General features: G+C 47.0%; 1 pseudogene; it reads left to right on the top strand.

Moving 5' to 3' along the window:
* Positions 1 to 2,224: 2,224 nt before the first annotated feature.
* LOC135530509 (cyclin-dependent kinase-like 5) overlaps positions 2,225 to 5,000 on the top strand; it is a 21,897-nt pseudogene continuing 19,121 nt past the window's right edge.

Below are 5,000 nucleotides of genomic sequence, written 5' to 3' on the forward strand. Positions count from 1 at the left end.
GATCCACACCTGGGTAACTTCAGGATATGTGGAGGGTCCACACCTGGGTAACTTCAGGATATGTGGAGGGTCCACACCTGGGTAACTTCAGGATATGTGGAGGGTCCACACCTGGGTAACTTCAGGATATGTGGAGGGTCCACACCTGGGTCACTTCAGGATATGTGGAGGATCCACACCTGGGTAACTTCAGGATATGTGGAGGGTCCACACCTGGGTCACTTCAGGATATGTGGAGGGTCCACACCTGGGTAACTTCAGGATATGTGGAGGGTCCACACCTGGGTAACTTCAGGATATGTGGAGGGTCCACACCTGGGTCACTTCAGGATATGTGGAGGGTCCAGTGCTTTCAAAAAGATCTGAGGAGGATCCCAGATTTTGACACCCCTTAAAAAACATCTAATCAGGTCCTTCCTGATTTTTAGTGGCCTGCTGCTCCCTTGATGCGAAATCTTGCCTGAAACCTGAAGGTTTACATTAGCCCTGAGAGTTATTTTCGAGGGCCTAGGCTTTAGCTCAGCGGACAAACACTGTCTTGTGGCGCAAAGAAGACCTGGATTTCGAACGTAGTCCGTCACAGTATTTAGGGTTACTGTCACTGGTGTCCCACCATCAGTGGGAGCCACAGGAGGCTGGTGGCACCTTAATTGGGGAGGACAGGCTCGTGGTAATGACTGGTGTTGAATCAGTGGAATGGTATAAAACACATCAAACACACAGAGGGGACGGCTGTCATTTTACAACCTCATAACCAACTGGGATATTTTGTTCGTTTTTTTCACATTGTTTGTTACACATTTTGTACATAATGTTGCTGCTACCGTTTAAAAAAAACACTTTTGTTTATTTTGCAAATATTTGATCAACTCTATTTCTTGAACTGCGTTGTTAGTTAAGGGCTTGTAAGTCAGCGTTTCACTGTCAGGTCTTCACCTGTTGGTTAAGGGGTTGTAGTCAGCGTTTCACTGTCAGGTCTCCACCTGTTGGTTAAGGGGTTGTATTCAGCGTTTCACTGTCGGGTCTTCACCTGTTGGTTAAGGGGTTGTAGTCAGCGTTTCACTGTAAGGTCTCCACCTGTTGGTTAAGGGGTTGTAGTCAGCGTTTCACTGTCAGGTCTCCACCTGTTGGTTAAGGGCTTGTAAGTCAGCGTTTCACTGTCAGGTCTCCACCTGTTGGTTAAGGACTTGTAAGTCAGCGATTCACTGTCAGATCTCCACCTGTTGTTGGTTAAGGGGTTGTATTCAGTGTTTCACTGTCAGGTCTCCACCTGTTGGTTAAGGGGTTGTATTCAGCGTTTCACTGTCAGGTCTCCACCTGTTGGTTAAGGGCTTGTAAGTCAGCGTTTCACTGTCAGGTCTCCACCTGTTGGTTAAGGGGCTGTAGTCAGCGATTCACTGTCAGGTCTCCACCTGTTGGTTAAGGGCTTGTAGTCAGCGATTCACTGTCAGGTCTCCACCTGTTGGTTAAGGGCTTGTAGTCAGCGATTCACTGTCAGGTCTCCACCTGTTGGTTAAGGACTTGTAAGTCAGCGTTTCACTGTCAGATCTCCACCTGTTGTTGGTTAAGGGGTTGTATTCAGTGTTTCACTGTCAGGTCTCCACCTGTTGGTTAAGGGGTTGTATTCAGCGTTTCACTGTCAGGTCTCCACCTGTTGGTTAAGGGCTTGTAAGTCAGCGTTTCACTGTCAGGTCTCCACCTGTTGGTTAAGGGGCTGTAGTCAGCGATTCACTGTCAGGTCTCCACCTGTTGGTTAAGGGCTTGTAGTCAGCGATTCACTGTCAGGTCTCCACCTGTTGGTTAAGGGCTTGTAGTCAGCGATTCACTGTCAGGTCTCCACCTGTTGGTTAAGGACTTGTAAGTCAGCGTTTCACTGTCAGGTCTCCACCTGTTGGTTAAGGGGTTGTATTCAGCGTTTCACTGTCAGGTCTCCACCTGTTGTATTCAGCGTTTCACTGTCAGGTCTCCACCTGTTGTATTCAGCGTTTCACTGTCAGGTCTCCACCTGTTGTATTCAGCGTATGTGACAAATAACATGGATGTGTTTGATGCCTTTCATTGCCTTTCATTTCATTGGGGAGGAGGGGCTCGTGGTAATGGCTGGAGCGTAATAGGTGGAATTCCATTCGCTTCGTTCCAGCCATTATTATGAGCCGTCCTCCCCTCAGCAGCCCCCACTGACAGGATCCCTCAGCGTGACACTCTGACATGCTGTGTGTTCCAGGAGACCAATGAGCTGGTGGCCATAAAGAAGTTTAAAGACAGCGAGGAGAATGAGGAGGTTAAAGAGACCACGCTGAGGGAGCTGGAAGATGCTGCGGACGCTGAAACAGGAGAACATCGTGGAACTCAAAGAGGCTTTCAGGAGGAGAGGGAAACTCTACCTGGTCTTTGAATATGTGGAGAGGGTCAGTGGATACCTAGAGGATGGACCTTTTTAATGAGGACGTTCAATGAACCACAATAGTCGAGAAATGTCCACTACTTCCTAGGGATTGCTGGGATCCACTGATGGTTGGATGATACATAATCATGTAATAGACTTAGCTACTGTTTACGTCAGCAGGTTCACTTTACACTTTTAGAATATTGCCATAGTATCTAACTTGTTTTGCTAAGGGGTTTTGCTAATGTTATACAGAGCATTATGGGTAGTGTAGTTGTAGCTGTGATTGACAGTAGTACTGTGGATTCTGTGTTCCAGAACATGCTGGAGTTGCTGGAGGAACTGCCTAACGGAGCACCACCTGACAAAGCCAGGAACTACATCTACCAGCTGATCAAAGCAATCCACTGGTGCCATAAGAATGAGATCGTACACAGAGGTGAGGAACTCTTACCTCTACTAAAACGATGTCACCTTTCCCTTTCGTTATGCTTCGATGACGCGTTGAGTCAGAGGCAGGGCCGCCCAGCAGAGATGGTTTGGTCTGACTTTTGGTTTTGCCAAGTACCAGACTGCTGCCGCGTGTGAAAACTGGTCTCCTCTGTTTCTCCTCAGACATCAAGCCTGAAAACCTCCTCATCAGCTCTGAGGATGTTCTCAAACTCTGTGATTTTGGTAAGTAGAAATATGTCACTTCTAAAAGAGTCATTAACTCAATACATTTGACGTATGACGATCTCAGTCTCCCTGGTAAGTAATGGTCAGTATCTGTCCATGACTTCCTCTGTCTGTTTCTGGTTTCCTGTAGGCTTTGAGTCAGTATCTGTTCATGACTTCTTCTGTCTCTCTCTGGTTTCCTGTAGGCTTTGAGTCAGTATCTGTTCATGACTTCCTCTGTCTCTCTCTGGTTTCCTGTAGGCTTTGAGTCAGTATCTGATCATGACTTCCTCTGTCTCTCTCTGGTTTCCTGTAGGCTTTGAGTCAGTATCTGTTCATGACTTCCTCTGTCTCTCTCTGGTTTCCTGTAGGCTTTGAGTCAGTATCTGTCCATGACTTCCTCTGTCTCTCTCTGGTTTCCTGAAGGCTTTGAGTCAGTATCTGTCCATGACTTCCTCTGTCTCTCTCTGGTTTCCTGTAGGCTTTGAGTCAGTATCTGTTCATGACTTCCTCTGTCTCTCTCTGGTTTCCTGTAGGCTTTGAGTCAGTATCTGATCATGACTTCCTCTGTCTCTCTCTGGCCTGGTTTCCTGTAGGCGAGTCAGTATCTGATCATGACTTCCTCTGTCTCTCTCTGGTCTGGTTTCCTGTAGGCTTTGAGTCAGTATCTGTTCATGACTTCCTCTGTCTCTCTCTGGTTTCCTGTAGGCTTTGAGTCAGTATCTGTCCATGACTTCCTCTGTCTCTCTCTGGTTTCCTGAAGGCTTTGAGTCAGTATCTGTCCATGACTTCCTCTGTCTCTCTCTGGTTTCCTGTAGGCTTTGAGTCAATATCTGTTCATGACTTCCTCTGTCTCTCTCTGGTTTCCTGTAGGCTTTGAGTCAGTATCTGTTCATGACTTCCTCTGTCTCTCTCTGGTTTCCTGTAGGCTTTGAGTCAGTATCTGTTCATGACTTCCTCTGTCTCTCTGGCCTGGTTTCCTGAAGGCTTTGAGTCAGTATCTGTTCATGACTTCCTCTGTCTCTCTCTGGTTTTCTGTAGGCTTTGAGTCAGTATCTGTTCATGACTTCCTCTGTCTCTCTCTGGTTTTCTGTAGGCTTTGAGTCAGTATCTGTTCATGACTTCCTCTGTCTCTCTCTGGTTTCCTGTAGGCTTTGAGTCAGTATCTGTTCATGACTTCCTCTGTCTCTCTCTGGTTTCCTGTAGGCGAGTCAGTATCTGTCCATGACTTCCTTTGTCTCTCTCTGGTTTCCTGTAGGCTTTGAGTCAGTATCTGTTCATGACTTCCTCTGTCTCTCTCTGGTTTGGTTTCCTGAAGGCTTTGAGTCAGTATCTGTTCATGACTTCCTCTGTCTCTCTCTGGTTTTCTGTAGGCTTTGAGTCAGTATCTGTTCATGACTTCCTCTGTCTCTCTCTGGTTTCCTGTAGGCTTTGAGTCAGTATCTGTTCATGACTTCCTCTGTCTCTCTCTGGTTTGGTTTCCTGAAGGCTTTGCCCGCAACCTGTCAGAGGGAAGTGATGCCAACTACACTGAGTATGTAGCCACTAGGTGGTACCGCTCTCCTGAGCTACTGCTGGGGTGAGTCGCTTTAAACCTAAAGGACATGTGTGTGTATGGGTGTGTGTGTTTGTATTGGTGTGTGTGTGTGTGTGTGTGTGTGTGTGTGTGTGTTCGTGTGTGTGTGTGTGTGTGTGTGTGTGTGTGTGTGTGTGTGTGTGTGTGTGTGTGTGTGTGTGTGTGTGTGTGTATGTTTGTATTGGTGTTTGTATTTGGTGTGTATGTGTGTGTTTGTGTTTGTATTGGTGTGTGTATTGGTGTGCGTGTGTGTGATTGTATTGGTGCTTGTATTCTTGTGTGTGTGTTTGTATTGTCGCGTGTATTGGGCTGTGTGTGTGTGTGTAGGTGCGTGCGTGTGTTGTGTGTGTACATTGACAAGTGTCTGTTTGTCTGCATCGC

The sequence above is a fragment of the Oncorhynchus masou genome, unplaced genomic scaffold, assembly GCF_036934945.1.
Source record: "Oncorhynchus masou masou isolate Uvic2021 unplaced genomic scaffold, UVic_Omas_1.1 unplaced_scaffold_1358, whole genome shotgun sequence".
NCBI lineage: Eukaryota > Metazoa > Chordata > Actinopteri > Salmoniformes > Salmonidae > Oncorhynchus > Oncorhynchus masou.